Genomic DNA, 18,963 nt, shown 5'->3' with positions numbered 1-18,963 from the left:
CCGTCGAGATAACATCTTTCAAACTTGGATCGGGGGAGATCTGCAAGACCTATGAGTGTTATGCCACCGAGAAATGACACACAATAGAGGAGTGCGTGGAGTTTAAGAATGTGGTCCTCTACCTGCTCGATATTGATAGTGTCACGAATAGGTGGGTTAAAATGCTATCATTACGTGTGATGAACTGACGCTCGACATACCGGTCACTAAAAAGAATAAGTTCTAACGTTGCTCCTTCATTGCTTTGAAGAAAATAATGTTTGAGGTGTACTTGCAGCTAGTTCGAAATGGGGTCTTTCCCCTGTATGCAATAACGCGCGAGTATTATATTCTTTGGGAAGTGAAGTTCTAGAATGTTGCCCCTATCGCCGCGCCACTCATCATAGCATTGAAAAATTTCTTGTATTTCGCCACGACATGGAAACCCTCATCGACAAGGGAAAGATTCAAGTTGAGTTTTTTCCTCGTGGCTAATGTAGCATTGACTAAATGAATGACTCTTAGATGGAATCACCTTTATCTTTAGAAGCATTGTTGTTTGTTTTTCAATTTCATCATAATCTTTTGTGAATGAATGAACTAAAACAAGAATTTACTTTTGTATTAGAACAACGTAGGGCCTTAAATCTCCTTGTGATATACGTAGGCTTCCTTTTAAAGGCCCAATCCTTATGTTTTAAAAAATTTCAATCTACAAGAAATTGTGAGGCTCAAATCAATGAACATAAAAGAGATGAAGCAAAGAAGACCTTATTTCAACGTGATTTAACCTTTCTAAGATAATCTCAAATTAAAACAAGCAAACTCCTGCTTGTTGAAAAATCAGTTTCCCATTTACTCATGCGTTGGCATGTTGTAAAACAAAGCAACTTTTGTGCGTGTACATGCTCTTTATGTAATATTTTGTATTATTTATTCTGAACTCAAATTATCAAATTTTCCTTTGCGTTGTATTCCTTCCTTAAGTACTTAAATCTATTCTTTGTCGCTAGATGGCTGATCATCATTACTTCACAAGCTCTAAGGGTTGTACATATTCCTTTACCGGTCAAAGTTCAGATAAGGGAAAAGCATGGATGAGTGATAACAATGATGAAATTAGCCTGACGGATGTTGTGGTGGCTCAACCTTCCATCGTAGATGAAAATGAACTGATCCAGCAGCTAATCAACATTTAGGGACGGTTAATAATCTAGTATCAAAAAGAACATGTCCTAGGACGAGATTATATTCTTTTACCTAATTCTATGTGTTATTGGGAAGGTTTAAAATCTAGTCCCTAAAGAATGTTATAGATGGTCCAAAAATGTAAATAAAGTTGCGTAAGCGGGTAAAAGTTCATTTTCAATTTTTCACAAAATTCATGAGACACAAAAAGTTTATCAAAATTATTAAATTTCTTTATAAAAAACCCATAAAATTTTTCAATAAATAACAATTAATTAATTATTCTGTTGATATTTTCAATACACAAAAGCCCTAAATTGACTTTACCACAAATCTTTGTAGCATATCTTCAAATCATAATTCTGTGGAGAAAATATGGTTCTAATAATTTTAGTTTTCTTGTGCACTTTTAAGAAGAGGATGAAAATATTTACATGCTCTTTTTCATGATTCAAAACTCAAATTTATCTTAGGAAATATTGTCCCAAAAAATCAGTGATAATTAATTTACATTTATTGAAAATATTGTCCAAGAACATTATGAATGGGGCATCTATAACCAGCGGTAAGCTTGCAGCGGGTGACAATTCAGTCGGCCGGACGGCAGGATATCTCCTTTATTAACTACTGAAACTAACGCAATATGCAAGAAGAATCGCTTGAAGAGATTCCCCCAAATGCGGTTCGACGAAAGCGCGATTCAAAATGGAATGGATGTTTTAGTCTTCAAGTAGATTTGGATCTTGCCCGTACTGGATTTTCCCTTAGTAAAGGCATCGATATTCGACCCATAATGGTAAGCTTTCATATATTTGAACATTTATTTGGTTCATTTTCATTTTTTGATTTGAGAGGACAGAATCTTGAGCTTCAAATTATTTATACTGCCCAAAAACAGCTTTTCATCTTCTCTATGTATGATGTAGAAAGATTTAATTTTTATGGTAATTTATAAGCTGGTTATTGATGTGATTCTTCTTATATATGATTTAGTTACTCATTTTATTTTTTTCTTTTGGTAAGTATTAAATTGATATACTAGTATCTGAAGTTTCATAACTATGGTTTTGTTGGAAGGTTAAGTGGATGAGTTTATAATTGGAATCCCTTTGTCAAGTGACGGAAAGGAAACTCCACAATCTAACATTGTACTGAGTGTTACTGGTAGGCTTGCTTTATGAGATGCTGAGAGGTATTAATTATTTAGAAATTTTTATTTGTTATCGTTTTCCTTGTTAAATAATTCTAATCAATGAAAAAACAGAGTTAAAATTGCTGGCTAACTGGATAATAATCTATTTTTCCACTAGTTTATCTTATATGGTAATGTCGGTTAATTTCAACATGTTGGTTTTAGAGTGATCATGTTTACTGTGTAAAGTATGTTGTGATTTGGCATTCTGCGCTTGAGTAGCTTCAAGTTCTAGTGATATTGCATATTTCTTAAATTTGATGATGGTCGCCCTCTGGTGAATAATAGAGAATAGATGTTCGACTCAACTATTGAAGAGATTGTTAGATGATCTGGTTTAAGTTATTAAAACGGCAAGAAGGTATCATGCAACATGAAACACTCACTAGAACAGAAAATCTTGTCCTACCTTGAAGGTTAATTGATGTCTCTAAGTCTAATAAAAAATGGAAAAACAAATATTTTGAAGCTTATTGGTTGAATTATTTCGAACCTGTTTTCTTGATATGCTTTACTAACCAAAACTGATATGATTATTACAAACTAAGGCTACTAGATGACTTCATATTTTCAAAAACCGTAGAGCTAGTATGGTTTGATTTTACATTTTTATGTAAGTTGGTTTTACAAATTATTGATACTAAGTTCATCTTGTAATTCAATAGTCATTCTCTCGTGATATGGTTAAATTAATATTTTAAGTCGCCAGGGACCTTCGGCCATAATTTTTTATCTGAAATGTCTATTTTGTCTTTTTAGGGAATGGAGAGTATATTTTTAAGAAGCATATGGGACAAAAATTGACGCATTGAGCTACATGATTCATAGGTAATAAGTTCTTCCGACTTATTCCTTCATATATTTTAAAATGCTACACATATTTGTGATGAATTCACTTTAGGTTGTAGGTCATGAAGTTCTACCCTCTTCTGTTTATTGATTTCCATCTAATCAATGTTGATGTATACTTCCTCTTTTGCGTTGAATTTTGTTCCTTTGTAAATTTGTTTTTGCGTTTGATATGTTCAAATCACTCAGTATATTCTGCTTCATTATCTGGTCTTTTATCTATTCATATGCAATAATCTAGTTTCTTCCATTTCCATAGAAGGCACAACAAGTTAGTATTTATGAAACTATAAGTAATATACTATAGAAATAATATATGCATCTCTCAATTAACTTATGAAATATCAAGTGTAAGAAATTTAAAGTATGTGTACTCTATAGATTCATAAATTCGACATGAACTGATGAAGACTAAGATCACACATAGATTTTACTGCACCAACAAGAGTAATGTAGAAACTATATTAATCACTAGACATTTAATATATGATTAAGCTAAACTCGAGGGATTATTCCAAATAACCTTTTTATTTGTTTTAGTGAGATGTTGATCTATGTATGAAATTTCTCCAACGGAAGCACCAATAGTAAGAATAACACACATTTTCCATATGTAGTTCCGCTAGTGTACATAATCGAGCAAATACCAGTTATCTTTTTATGATAAAGTTCATGATCAAAAAATTAATATATGGAGTGACAAAATGCTTAAGTGAAGGGAGCAATAACTATTTATCAAAATGCTAATCTTAACATAAGACATCTGCATCATTATAATTTGTTATGATCCTCTGTGTTCTTTGAATTTCAATGAATAAATAATTCAGTTCTTATCCAAAGTTTTGCAATATTCTTCATGATCTTGTTTTGATGAAACTTATCTCTAGAAATATTTAGAGAAAGTTCTTCATAATACTCTGTGGCCTTCACAAATTAACCTTTTACAATAATCGGACGGTTGGAACAAATAGGATCTAGTTTTGATGTACTTGAAATAAATAATTCATGAGTGTAATTTTTCTTTTTCTTGCTACATTATAAATACACACCTGTCCTATAGTTGTCAGGCATGTTGTTGTTGTATGTTCATATGTACTTTTACATGAACTAGTGGCTTAACAAAGGAACAACTGATTAACATTTTCCCTGCTGCATGTTTTTTTTTCTGTACTTTCAAACAGTTTTCTGTATAACTATCTATTACATTGTTGTTTCTTGCACTTGGACTAACAAATATAAATTGCTTAATCGAGGAACAATAATTTAACTAGACTTCTAGCCACTACTGCACAACTTATTCTTGATTTATTTTCACATACTTTTCTGCACAACTAGGTGAAACTAATCTTCGATTGTTTTTTAATCTTCTTTCTTTGTATAGTTGATAAGTAAATGAATGCGACTCCCACTTGATGAGTGTAAGATAACATATGTTTTCTTCTTTTTGTAGATCATTTCAATATGAATTTGGATACATCTAAACCTTGTAGGCTCTTCTAAGCATCAGATCACAATGAACTCGTCCATAATATCTCCTACATATCTACATTTTATAACTCTTCATATGTTGTAGAAAATGATCAACAAGGTGCTATATCCAATCATTTGTGACCCCTATTATTTACAAATATCAATTCTACCGACATCTAGTTGTAACATCACTTTTTTGACCTAAGAAAAATACTTTGAGATTTTGTCCAAGTTAGCAATGAATTCATAAGTTTGTGAAAATTCCCTAAAACATTTAAATAGCAATTTCACAGACCTAAAATCAACTTTGCAAAAGAGAAAAATGTTATGAATAAAATACATCAAAGTGACCTTTGTAGGCATGTTTATGAAAACTGGAATTTGGAATTTGTAATTTCAAGTGCATTTTCAATTATTTGTTGTTGTGTTTTCATTGTGCTTCTTGGAGTTCAATATGAAAAATCCATCTTTTTTAACGTCTCTAATATTTTTTTAATGTTATTTAAACTTCTAAAGTTTTCTGTAGAATAGAAGAGTTCTACAATTCTTTTGCAGTGAGTACTTTAACTAATTCGAGCGTAACTTTATAGATATTATTATATACAAATAGATATTTATGATCTTTGTATGATTTTGTTCTTACAGATTTTGGAGATTGAAGTTATAATTCAAGATGAAAATTTAGAACATGCACAAGCTCGTTATTATTTTTCTAAGAACGTTATGTAAAACTTGATAGTCTTGCTAAAGATGCTAATTGATTAAGGATTTTTTGTTGAGCAAATATTAAAAAAAAATATAACATATTGCATTGAATTTTGTATTTGAAGATATTTTATATTTAGTGATGTAATTTATTAATTTTATGATATGGAGTTCTGTACTATAGTGGTAAATGAGAGGATTATTTAATAGTTGCTCGTATGTAGATGTTAATATAGCATGAGGTAGTTGCTCATCTGCAAAGGTTAAATTACGACAAGGTAATCTCTTGTCTCTAAAATTAATCTGGGACAAGGTTTTTGCCTATCATGATAGAGTAATTTAGGACCAGGTAGTTAATGTTCGCGAAAAAACATAAATGGTCGCAGATAGCTACTTTTCAAATATGAAAATCGCCTATTGGGGATGTGATAGACGGTCTCTAAAACTACATCAGCGACCGTATTAGTTGTCTTCCCCAATAAGATTTTAACAACCAGATATAGAAACCCGTAGCAATTTTACTTAAACGATGATAGGTATTAGTACGAGAGGTGCCCAATATTTTTGCATCATAATATGCTATTTTCGGCCAGATTTAAACATTTAGGCACAAGATTCCCCTTCCTTATAGGCAGTTTTTTCTGTAGTGCATAGCAGATTTCCGAAATCACGGTTGAAATGCAAAGGAGACAAGATATGCCTCCGCCGGGCTTTATTGGTTGAATTCATTGTAGAGATAAAACATTCAAATAAACATTGGAATGGATAACTTCTACATCATCCATTAGCATTGGATGTCCATCACTTTATTTCATTCTTAATTCCTCCATTACTCTTTGTAACCTATAAAACTCTTTGTAACCTATGTAACCTATGTAACTCCTACTGTAACCTATGTAACGTATGAAACTCCTAAGGCCATTATCTTCACTATTCACTACCTCCATTATCTTCATATTCATTGCTAGGAAGACTTGTTGTAGTATAAATAGTGGTGGTTTTATTTGGTTTGGAACACACATTTCACAAGAGAAAACAAAGAGTGAGAGAGTAGTCTAAAAGAGAGTTCTTATTAGTTGAAGGGAGGTGTTCTTTCTTGTGGAGCTTTGGACTCAACTCTTGTCCAGAGTTGTTGAGTAATACTTTTTGAAGGCTATTGTATCTTGGAGGGGACAAGTCAAAGAGTACTACTGCTGGATCGGTGAAAACATTTGCTGCAGTGGGCTTGAATCTCTTTAAAGAGAGCGAGATATCCGCGCCATAGCCTGAAGAGATTAATTTCATCATTTTATTTTCAATTGTAATCTTGTAATTTTATTATCTTGTATGTTTTTTCACTAACAAAAAAATTAGACAAGAAATTGTCAAGAGAGTCTTGAGTTTGGGAAATTTTCTAGGCACACTGAGTATATTTCGAAAATAGAGGATATAGCAGCTTCAACGTCTGGTATCTATCATCCGCTCACATTCTCTCGTTTGATACTTCCTGGTGTTTCAAATTTTTCTTCAGTTGGTGAAAATCCTTGTTCAACTCGCTCGTCATCCTCATTCGCTGCCCAAAGAAAGGTGAGGATCAAATCTTTATTTTGTTTAAAACTCTTCTTCCTTTTCTAAGTAGTTTCTTTCCTTATATTATTTTGTTGTTAGGAAATGACTGTATTTTTTGAATATCATTGAACAGAATAACAACACATTCTTTTTAAAATGCAAAATCGTAATGATTTTTTATATTGCTTCGTAGTTAGTTTAAGGATTTGTTTGCCATGGTTCGTATATTACGTGTTCCTCGTACCATGTTCTTTATTTGTTTGGTTTGCATTGACTGTTTCGTTGTTCACTTTGCGAGGTTACTTTTTAATCTTCTGGACATGACCAGTTCTGGATGAATTCCTTTATGTTTAGAAGTAAGCAAGCCTGTAATATTTGTATAGCTTTACATCTCTAATTTGGTTTTTGTTTTTTTGACTATGTTGTATTAACTTTGCTTTGTTTAAGTTATAGTCTAGTTGTATTCATGTCTTTGTCCCAAATCAAATTTGTTTTGTCCTAGTTCTTAAAGGATTGCTCGCTCGTTTTCTTTTGTTTTTCCTTTGTGTATTTTTCAAAATGGTTAATTTCTCTGTTGTGCTCCACAACATATCTCTCATAAGCATGCACCCATTTTTTTTTAAAAGGCTTAATAGATCTTACTAATCTATTCCACAATTTTATCCATGTTTTTTTGGAAGGCTTAGCTTTACTCATTATTGCATAGGATTTTTTTCTCCCTTTTCTTAGTGATATAAAGATTTTATTAATCGTTCCTTCGTTATATGTGATCTGCAATGTGGTAAGAAAGGAGTTCATGGTTTTGGTAGTCCCTTATTGGTTTCCCCTTTTTTGTTATGAAACTTGTCTAAATATATTTCTTATTACTTTGATAATTCATCCAATTTCTTCTCATCTTTAATAAAAATATTTCTCTAACCTTGATTTTTTTTAAAAAAAAATTATCTTGACAAAATTATGGTAATAACATGTCAATGTTCTTAATTCCCTGCAGCCTTGGAAGGTTTAGTGTTGTTCAATGGATCATGTCCCTCCTTCCCTTCATATTGCTAAATATTTTTTTACATAAACATCACCAGCATATTTGATTAATAGTTTAGGATTAGGTAATGTATTCTTCTTTATTTAAATGCATTATTGACCTTCTGGAAAGAGCATTTGTTCTTTATGCATTTTTTCCCTTTTCTTTTTCAACTATTTCTCAAGTTTGTGTTCTTAATGATTTGATGTATATATGTTAATTATTGTTAGTTTAGATCATGTTATTTAATTTCATCTTAGTATTTTATTCCTTTCTCCAATGTTCTAATGGTGTTCTTTGTCTGTCATTTTTCACGTAAACTCCGCCTGAGTTCACCAAAAATTATTTCCTTTCTTGCATTCCACGTGGGACCAAGAATGCCCAAATACTTTTCTCTTGAGTAAAACCTGTTTCCAATCTACATAAAAGTCTCCAAGTCATAAAAGCAAAAACGGGCGAAGAACTTTTAAGATTCAAGGCCAAGAAGTAGAAATTTATTTTGTCCAAATTTTGTATTTTATTATTTTTGGGCCAAAGACTTTGTTTTTTTTCTTTTTTTTGTTTAGGACATGTACAACTCATTGTGGGTCTAAGGCCCAAAAATAAATAGGTCCAAATATCGGTAAAGGCAGACATAAACCAGATTTCGACTTAGCTCTCTCTCTCCTCTCTTTTACTCTATCACTTTTTTTTTTTTGAATTGTCGTTAGTCTTATGTTTGAAAAATCCAAAATCCCCACAGGATGTTATTTAGTTTTATATTATTTATATCAACAAAGTCTAAATGAACTTAAAATAGTAATTTTGCAAGTCAAAAGAAAAAGCTCGCTTAAATAGTAAGTTAATACTTCTCTTTCAAACAAATTTAAATAGATTTTCATCCCAAAAGTAAGTAAAATATTTTACCCAAACAAGTTAATTGCCAAATAATTGTAATGTTAGTAAATATATTAGGTGCCATAAAAACCTTCCTAAAATATCAATGTAATCCCTTAACCCCCTCAAAGATTTTTTCATTTGATTAAATGTTTTAATCTTTTGAAGAAATAAGGTTCCTTGATTTCAAAAAATTAAGTGGTGAATATAAATATAAGTTTTTAGAACATAAAAAATATTTTCCCAAATATAAAAAAAGTACTACGTATGGAAACTTTCACAACCGAGGCCTAGACCCTAGCCTAAATCGGCGTTGTTGACCTCTCGGTTGTCCCACAAAAAACTACTTACGTCATAATTACATTCTTTCGGTTAATTAAAGCGAAAAAATTGAAACTTTTGTTTTGTTTAAAGTGTACATAGACTTCGTAGTTATATCATGCATAGGCGTATAAAGAAGTTCATTACTCATGTATATCATCCATCTAATAAAGGATCATTCAATCTTGAGATAAATCGTCTTATAGCATAATTAACAATTGCCAAAATGGCACCATTACAGATGTCGAAAAAAATAGAAAAGAAATACAAGTGGAACATGCTTTACTAGCCTAAACCTATTCCTAAGCTATAAACATAACGGCATGCATCCTCGAATGCATGAGGACCTAGGTCCGAATGAAAAGATCTAATGTCCGAACAGCTGCATTGAATGTCATCAACACCCTCCTGTAACAGCACCTAAAATAGTATTATTTATGCGATTAATACACACTTCTACTAAGTACTGGGTGTGTGCAAGTACACACCAAGGACATGTATGATTATGAGGAGCTCTCTTCTAACGATATGAATTATGGAAAGCCAAGTAAGTTGGACTTGCCAAGTCATATTTGTAAGTCATGCTATGAAAGTTACATGCATCATCACTCTTTTCATATTGCACACAGCATATAACATATTTCATATAGCATATACATTTCTCACATATAATTTGTTTATATACAATGAGACCTTCGAATCACGGATTTAAAATTAGGACTTCCCAAATGAGGGCTCAACATATAGGACCTCAACTTGGGGGACTTCTTTAGCAACCACGGAGTCTTCTTCTTTCATTCATACGTACGTCACATTATTCATTTCATTCATTCGTAGGCTGATGTAAACACGAGCTATACCTAGGATAAAGTTTAAGACTCTCATCGGGATCATTAAGTTCAATGAAAAAGAATGACCTAATGTCATTAACTGAATATGGTTTAACCTCCTGATTGTCTTGCACATACACCTTCGGTATCGTCCATTTCATTATATTTCACACCTTGAGGAACTTAAACCTTAATCGGCATAGATCATGTGAGAATCATGAAATCCGGTGTATTTCCCACACTGAAAAGAGGTGGAGTAACTGGCCAAGGTGAAATCAAAACATCCGTAGCTCGCTTAGGTGGAAAACCACAAGCTAGTTCCCTATATTGGCAGCATATTTCAAAGACTAGGAGATTTTTGGAGACACATACCCACCTTGGTGGACAGTCTCATCTCACAAGAATTACGTGAATCTCCGCCCTTCCCGAAATAAGGCATCACCACTCATAGCTAGCCTATCGATGCTCTTTTAAAGTTCCTATTTAAATTCAACTCATATGTCATCGAAGCTTGCTTCAAGAATGAGGTATTTATAGATCATTAGATTATTTATCATCTCTTCTTTAGGTATTAAGTATGAATTGTCCTTCCACTTACATATAGAGTGTGATTGAGACTTTTCTCTTAATATTCAACACTCTCTAGGTGAGTACTTTTGGTTACATTATATTGGCGTAGGTACACCTTGTCTCACTTGAACTAGCCTCACATTTGGTGCCACCCTGCTCTTTCTTAAAATCTTTTCATTTGATCTTTAGTCACCTTTAATTATTTGCTCATCGGTTTACACATATATGCTCTCTTTGAAATTCCATTTAGTGACATTTTTCTTTTTAGGCGTAGATGCAGCTTGTCTCACTTGCACTAGCGTATAATCATGTAGTCACTCTTTTCTTTACATATTGACTATGAATTCATTTCTTACACTTTCTTTTGGAATATTCTTGAGACTTGACTCTACATCAAAATTTACTTAGGCTTGCTTTACTTGTCTTACAATTCATCTTAGCCTTTTATCATGTTGTCACCGTTTTCATTAGAATCATATTTTAATATATTTACTCACCCCATTATGTGAATATTCATTTCTTAATCTCTCATTTACTCATGGTAATACCCAATTCACGTTACACATATATGGCTAAGTGTTTCACGGTAATCTAAGTATATGTTTTTAAGACTTACGCGTTTCACACATTCAACCAAGGGAGCCAAGAATAATCCATAATGGATGCATTTTATTTAATTATAGTCTCACAATTGCAGCCAAGAGGACCCATGTTCGAATCCCTTTGGCAGTACTTTATTTTTCATTATTTAAAGTTCTATGGGTATCAATTAATTCGGCCAAGAGTATCTGGAATTGAATCCCAGTGGCCTCACCTTTTTATGTTTTATGTGTCTCACAATTTCAGCCAAGAGGACCCATGTTCGAACCCCTCTGGCAGCACACACCCTTGGCCAAGTAGCGAAGTTGGAGCCCCCTCCTTCTCACTATTTTCTTTTTCTTTTATTCCAAGGTTTCTTTCAATGAGCCACGTTCGAATCCCCCCTCTCTCCCTATGTTCTTTTATTTTAATTTAAGGCTGATTCTTTTAATGCTAGGAGCTTAAGTTCAGCGACATTCACCCCTATATAGCAGACACTATTTCCCTTCATCCATACTAGTGACTAACCGAGCCATGTTCCATTAGTAAATAATTTTCATGCACTTTCTTACACTTAGTCTAGGCGTCTAACTCATAGTTCTACATACACTTTTAAATAATTCATTAAGGATCTTTCTTTGACTTTATTATACATGAACATCACAATTTTTTTGCATATTAAACACACAACCTTTCAAATTGCATGATGTACCATTTTCTACAACTGAACCATCATAATACAAATTACGAAAAATCAGCATGTTGGTGCACATATGACATTCAATATTCGGTGCACATATGACATTCAATATTCGGTTGTACTTAACATTTCATAAACAGTCCAAAAAACACACATCGCACAAATTCACAAAAATTCCTAAAATCATCTAACAGAAATCATACCAATGCATGCATCAATTTGTTCATAGAATCTAATGACACGGGCATGCAACAGGGACAACCTTAGTTTTTCAATTGGATTTAAACTAAACCTTAGGTGACTCTTATAAAAGGGACCAAGAGAGAAGAAAAAGCATAACATTTAAGACTTGAAAACCACCCAGAACCACATGCCCACCCACACTTAAACCTTTTTTTCCGAGCTTTGATTCTTGTTTACAAGAGAAGTTCTTTACTTAAAACAGTTAGGCGTACAAATTCTTCCTCTTGTTTTTTTTATGGATGCAGCGAAGAACACTTTTAGAATAGTGAATTTAATGTTTATAATATGTTTTGAAGTGTGTGATAGAGCTGAAAACTTTTTTAGGAGTAAATTAAAAAACTAAGACTATGCAAGAAGCACACTCCTAGTGGGAGTTGTGTGCCCATTTTTGTGGAAATTATTTTTTACTTAATCAACACAATTTTAATTATAAACAATAAGATTATAACTATATATTAATTTATTATATTTCCCTTACTTATTTTCTCTAATTTTTAATCCTTTAATTCGTGCCTCATTATGCTTCCAACTCGGCTCGAGCACAAATAGTGGATGTCCAGTCAAACCGGGTTTGACCTCGAGATTTTACCCATTTTGACTAATTAATAACTTATTAAATTAATTAAATGTCAGTGTAGGTTATTTACTATACTACTATTGGCCCCGTAATTACCTTTATACCCCTAAACCCTTAAAAACCTAGGACTAACCCTCTATATCCAATTTAGTCTCATCTGGGTGAATCCTAATATTCGGGTGCCCTACATGGCTGGACCCAACCTTGCCTAGCTCAACTAACTCACAAAGTTTGTTTTCTTGGCTGGTGCATAGGTTCTGAGGTCTGGTTCCACGCGCATCAAGCAGTATGAACCCGGTCTTATCTAGACATTCTAGGTACGTTTAGGCAATTACTTTGCATAATTATTTTCGGGTTGTTATATAATCCCCACCCCTTTAGGAACATTCGTCCCTGAATGACACATCTCTTTACTAGCAACAAGCTAGTCATTTATAGAACATATGCATACATAAGCAATTCAATACTCTTCATTGGTAAATATCTGATTCACATATTAGCATGATGGTGTACATCCTTGAAATGTACTAGCAACTTTACATTATTATACTAAGGAACTATTTCCTAAACTAGTTTCATCAAAGCATAAAATATAAGTAAACACATTAGTCACACAAATAATAAACCAATATGATGACTCAAACATATTAATTTCATACTAGTGCATAAAACCATACACAGTCAAACACATGAATGACTAATTAAGTCTTCGCACTTGAGACATCACCAGAAGTGTCTTCCCTTGCACCTCTTGACTTGAGTGAGAAGAATTGTTTCCTCCTTGGAGCCTCTTCACTTGGACCATTAGGCTGAACTTTGTCCTTCGCTTTTTCTGGATCTCTCTTATTCAGACAATCCTTCATCATGTGATCCGATTTTCCACAACTGTAACAACCGTTATAGCCCATCATACACTCTCCTCCATGTAGTTTTCAACACGTCATGCAAGGTTGCCTCTCCTAATGTGTATCTACTTCAGTATTTCTCTTAACTCTGGGCTCGGAATCCCTATCATAGTGACCCTTGTATGAACTTGACTTCCCTTGGATGGAGAGTCGCCTCTTAAACATGGGCTTATCCCTAATTTCAGTACTACTCTTCGTTGAAAAATTCTCCTAAGCTTGCCTTTAAATCTCCCCTGCCCTATTGTGGTTCATCCTTCTTCCTTCCTCCACTTGATGGACATGTACAATAAGCCTGGAAAGGTACATGTTTTCATGCAGCATAGCTTCCCTACACTCCTCCTCGATATCTTCAGCAATTCCTGTCAAGAATATACTCATCTTGTCCCTATTGTTAGAGACGAGAAAGGTGGCATACATGGGAAGTTTTAAGAACTTTGAAGAGTAACCCCGGACTAACATCGAGCCCTGCTTAACGTTAATTAATTCCTCAACCTTAGCCTCCTTCTTTTCTCTGGGAAAAAATCACTCCAGAAAGTTGTCTTGAAAAGATCCCAAGTAATAGGACCTCCTCCTAAGGCCCTGCCATCCTACCACACCTTATAGCACGACTGAGTTACATCCTTTAACTGTAGACCTAGCTTAGCCTTCTCCGCATCAGTCAAACCCATCGCACACAGTATCTTGTGGATATCACCCATAATTTATTAGGGATCCTCCACAGTCTTAGATCAAGTGTAAGCGAAAGGATTCAACCTCGTGTAGTCCCTTAACCTACTTGCCATGGTGCTGGCAGGTGAGTTCTCTCTGGGGACACCTCGTTGCTCCACCTAGGCTATCATAGGCTGAGCTTGTAAAGTGATGGCTTGGTCCATTTGTTCCTGGACTGTCCTCACTTCTACATCTGTCAACCCAGCTAGGTTAACAGGCATCTCAATTCCAGCGGCTTGAACGTGGGGAGGAACTTGATTTCCCCCAGCAGCTGCTCCTCCAATCCCTCTTCCTGCTTTTCTCATCATATTCATCTTTTTGAAACACCAAAGTTGATGTTAGATACACTCTTAACGCCAAGTAATCAAAATTTCACAAGGCACAATTAGATTAGAAGAAGGAAAATTTTCCTAAGCATTATGCAGTCTCTAATTGATGATAGTGGTGCACTTCACTAGCACAACTTAGAAACTACTTAACATGTTTACATGATCTTGGAATCTTGGATATTTAACCTAATGCTCGATACCAAGTTTGTCACAACCGGGGTCTAGACCCTAGCCTAAATCGGCGTCGTTGACTTCTCGATGGTCGCTCAAAAAACTACTTATGTCATATTTACATTTGTTCATTTAATTTTAGCCAAAAATTTGAAACTTTCATTTTGTATTAAGTGTACATTGACATTATAGTTAAAGTATGCATAGGCGTATAAAGAAGTTCATTACTCATGTTTATAAAGCATCTTATAAACGATCATTCAATCTTGAGTTAAATAGTCTTATAGCATATTTAACAATTGCCAAATGGCACCAATCATATGTAAGAACAAAATAGGAAAGAAATAGTAGTGGAACATGCTCCACTAGCCGAAACCTATTACTAATCTAGAAACATAACAACAGGCATCCTCGAAAGCATGAGGACCTACCAGGTCCAGATGAAAAGCTCTGATGTCCACATAGTGTTAATGAATGCCTTCAATATCCTCGTGAACCGCACCTAAATAAGTATAATGCATGGTATTAGTACACACTTGTACTAAGTATGGGTGTATGCAAGTACACACCAAGGACCTGCATTACTAAGAAGAGATCTCTCCTAACGATATGAATTATGGAATGCCAACTCAGTTGTTCTTGCAAAATCAGTTAAAAAAAGTCATGCTATGAGAGTAACATGCATGATAATTCTTTTCATATTGCCCAGCACATAACATATTTCATATAGAAAATACATGTATCACATATCATTCGATTATTTACCATGAGACCTTGGAATCACAGATTTAACATTAGTACTTCCCGAATGAGGGCTCAACATATGGGACCTCGACATATAATTATGTGGTATTTTCATAATGAATTGTAGTAATTGATTTTTAAGGTAATTATGTTGATTTAGGCCATTAGAGTCTAGATGAAGGTTCCAAGTTGATCTTTTTAAATTAACTAGATTTTATACTATTTCATCATGATTAAATCACCTAGATCTGAATTAAACTATTCTTAATTGATAAGAGATTATCTTGACTTGTAAAATTGGATTTGAACCTCTATAATCAAGTATGACTTGAATTGCTTTATAATGATCTAATTGAAAGAATTAACATGTAATTCTACAAGCGTTTTGATTGATTGAATGTAGTTATCGGTTGTGTTGATTGTATGCCTTTGTTGTTAGATCTTTGAGGGTAAAGTCATTATGAAGATATTGTGATGATGTGTTCTTTCTTCTTCACATTTAGACATGAATATTATAGGAGAAGAAATTTCACTCACATCGATTAATTCTAGGTATACATAAGAATAAAAAATGAATCAAGAAATGATGAACTACAATAGGTTGAAGTGGTATTGAATAGAATCTTCTTGTATAATTGACTTGAAAAGATAAGACCAAGGTATGCTAGTTTGAGATGTTAGGTCTCACAGTAGCTTGAGATGTTGAATCTCATGGAATCTTGAGTTAAATTAGTCATGGTATCTTGAGGTGATGAACTATATGATAGCTTTGGATGAAGGAAGTAAGCTCTCTCATGTTTGGGTAGTTCTTGTGTTGCGAGGATGCTTAATCACGGTATCTTAACTTAGTTTTGGCCAAAAACCATTTCATGGTAGCTTTAGCGGAAAGACAGTATTCTCTTAATGATATGTTTTATTTGCATGTAAGTTTTATTCATCAAAACAACTTGTGATAGTTTCTCATAATAGCTTAAGGTTGAGGATTCATGATCCCCTATGATTATCTAGCATCTAAATGATTGGTACCGTTTCGGTTAGGTTAGTACTTATGTATCCTTCCTTGTTAGATTGATGTGTCTGTAAGGTATTCTCCATAATAATAGGTCTATTATTTTATTATTGTAAGCATAATGTACAAGAGTGGAAGATGAATTAGCTTGGATTAGTTTAATATAAAGAAGTACTTAGTGTGGATGGTAGTATGGGATGCTAACCATATATGTCACACATATGAATTAGGTCTACTATAGATTCAGAAACTAAAATGAAAGGGATTAGGGTTACTCAAAGACAAACCTAGTGTGTGAGGTATTATAATATGCTTCATATGTATTTCACAAGTGTGCTTGAGGTGTCCTAGGGTCATAGTTCTCATATCTTATGGTGAATCTAGGCGTAAATTATGAAAGTGCATTATGATCATGAATGACCAAAGAGAGGTACTTAGCTTTTGTAGTAGTATACGATGCTTCTTTAGCATTGCACAAGTATACATGGAGATGGCTTGTGAAGTAGTTCATTTGAGTAAGAAGGACAACGAGTTGAATATGAACTCTTATATGTTTTATGATCCATTATTATGCTTATGATATTCATGTTATGCTTATGTGATTATCTCCTATGATTATGTGTATTACTAACAAACCCTTTCAAATATCATATGTTTGGTATGATAGTTCCAATTCTTTGAACATTTTGTACTAAGACACATTTTGCCAACATTCTAATCCAATGAAGGCTCTTAAGGAGATTGTGTTTCTTAAAAGGATATAGTTCAAAGTCTTTTCAAGAAGTGAAGATTGGTGAGTTCTCATAGCATCTGAGAACATTACCCTTATTTCGTATTTTATGTTATTTTCTATGTTTAGACTTTATGGGCTGTGACCCAAGACTATTGTACTCATTATGTCATATATGGTTTTGAGAAATATGTTAGAAGTTTAACAAAGTACTTCCACAAAATGTTTTGAAGGAAAAGTTCTAATTCTACACTTTATTTTGTATATGAAATGAATAATGTCTAAGGGCTTGTACAAGTTCTCTGAGAGATCAAGTACGTCGTGTGGTGACTAAATTTTCCCATAACTTCTAAGGTGTTATTGCAGGTCTTTATAAACATGGTATATAGCTTAAGGTTATAAAAAGGTCATAGGATGACCCAAAACTAGGTCTAGTAGTGTCTTATTCATCGTTGTGAGTTGTTACACAACTATGAGTAGGAGACTATGAGATGCTTTGGAAGATTCACTTCTTCATTTCTCAAGTCGTTCTATAGGGTTTGATTTAAGTAATCCCGTCTTCTAATGTTTGCCTATTATGTTGTCCAGGTTATGGATAACACGAGGGCTAATGCTAGAATGGAAGTAGATGTCACGGAGAATCAAGAGGTTCCTCCACAAGGGAATAAAGTCCCTCCTCAAGTTCCTTATGCTCCTCAAGTGGGAAATATTACTCTAGAGGAATTTAGGACTTCTATGAACTTGTTGGCTAAAGCCTTGACAGCCCAAGCCAATAGGGAAGTGGTGACAACCCTTATAGGGGAATAAGTGATTATAGAGTTTGAAATTTCTTGAGAATGAACCCTCTGAATTTAGTTGCTATAAGGTGAAAGAAGATCCAAATGGGTTTTTAGATTAGGTTTATAAGACTCTTGCCATTATCAGATTGAGTTCTACAGAAATAGCGGAGCTAGAAGCTTGTTAAATTAAAGGATGTATCTCAATTTTAGGATGAGAAATTTAAAGATTCTAGTCTGGTAAAGGTGGGTCTCATAGAGTGGGAGACTTTTTAGTCGACTTTCTTTGATAGATTCTTTCCTAAGTAATTGACGGAGGCTATGTTGGGGAATTCATAAACCTCAAGTTAGGAAAGTTGAGTATGAAGGACTATGATTTCAAGTTCACTAAATTGTCTTAGTATGCTCCAAGCTTGGAAGCAAACCCTAATGACTTGATCTATAGGTTCATGATTAGTGTTTCCGAATTTGAGGAAGAGTTTCGTATGAAAATGCTTGTAGACGATATGGATATCACTCGACAAATGGTGTTTTCTCTACAAATAGAAGATTTAATCCTTAGAAAGGAGAGAAAGGGAGTTAGGATGGAATGTGAAGGTTCCGATGGACATAGTCATTCCAAGAGTCGACATAAGTCTTTCGTACAAGGCTATGATAGTACACCTACGAATGAGAAGAGCAATGAATAGTCCCAACCTACTTGCCCTAGGGTTGGTAATAAACATTAGGGTAGGTGCTTTACCGATAGATAAGGTTGCTATGGGTGTGATGAGAATGTTCATATGATGAAAGATTGAACTAAGGACAATCATAATGGATACAAGGACATCTAGTTGCTACTAATCAAGTGGAAGATGGTCCTCAAAAGAGGAATTACTTCTATGCTATCCAATCCAAGTGTGATAAAAAATGATATCTTTATCTACTTCTTCAGTATATGTTT

General features: G+C 33.8%; 1 long non-coding RNA gene across 1 annotated transcript; it reads left to right on the top strand.

Annotated features, from left to right (window-relative positions):
- The first annotated feature begins 1,471 nt into the window (after nucleotides 1-1,471).
- Nucleotides 1,472-5,547, top strand: LOC101253362 (uncharacterized). Its single transcript, XR_183342.5, has 4 exons — nucleotides 1,472-1,963; nucleotides 2,245-2,359; nucleotides 3,119-3,187; nucleotides 5,324-5,547. It is a non-coding gene; the product is annotated as an uncharacterized lncRNA (long non-coding RNA).
- The last annotated feature ends 13,416 nt before the right edge of the window (nucleotides 5,548-18,963 follow it).

Source organism: Solanum lycopersicum, chromosome 12 (genome assembly GCF_036512215.1).
Source record: "Solanum lycopersicum chromosome 12, SLM_r2.1".
NCBI lineage: Eukaryota > Viridiplantae > Streptophyta > Magnoliopsida > Solanales > Solanaceae > Solanum > Solanum lycopersicum.
Note: the sequence above shows the minus strand (reverse complement) of the source record. Positions and strands in the feature narration are given on the sequence as shown.